Source organism: Arachis ipaensis, chromosome B01 (assembly GCF_000816755.2).
Source record: "Arachis ipaensis cultivar K30076 chromosome B01, Araip1.1, whole genome shotgun sequence".
Lineage (NCBI taxonomy): Eukaryota > Viridiplantae > Streptophyta > Magnoliopsida > Fabales > Fabaceae > Arachis > Arachis ipaensis.
In genome coordinates, this window is record NC_029785.2 from 11,746,865 (window position 1) to 11,747,419 (window position 555).

Sequence of the window (555 nt, forward strand, 5' to 3'; positions counted from 1 at the left end):
TGACATTAAAAAAGAGAATAGAATTATCATTTTTTAAATAAAGAGTTAAAATTTATTTAATAAACAAATAGTACAACACCCCTTTTATTCAATAAAAAACATTTTAAGATAAACAGTATGAATAATTTAAACTTAAAAATATGTGCATAATAAATTTGAGAAAAAGTAGTTACATGACATCCACACTAATAATCAACTTAAAAGTGATGAGAACAAATATAATTTGTATATATATAATATAAAAATTGAATTATCAAAAGATAAATGAGAGAAGAGAGGATGATAGTGGTAAAGCGACCAAGATATGAATCAACAATGACGCCACCCAACAAAGAGAAGAGTAACAAAACACCATTTCAAGTGTTTATATTCTTTGTAGCTTCACTTAGATACTTATCAAGCTCATTTGTTAAGTATGTTATCAAATTCGCACGTAATTCTGTTATAACAAATGACTCTGCAAATTCCACAAATGTTGTAATATATATTCCACACACAAATTATTTCTTATTGCATTGTAAATTAATAGTAACTATAAACTCTTATTATTTTATA

General features: G+C 24.3%; 1 pseudogene; it reads right to left on the minus strand.

The window, feature by feature from the left end:
- Positions 1 to 482, minus strand: part of LOC107646334 — a 12,224-nt pseudogene extending 11,742 nt beyond the window's left edge.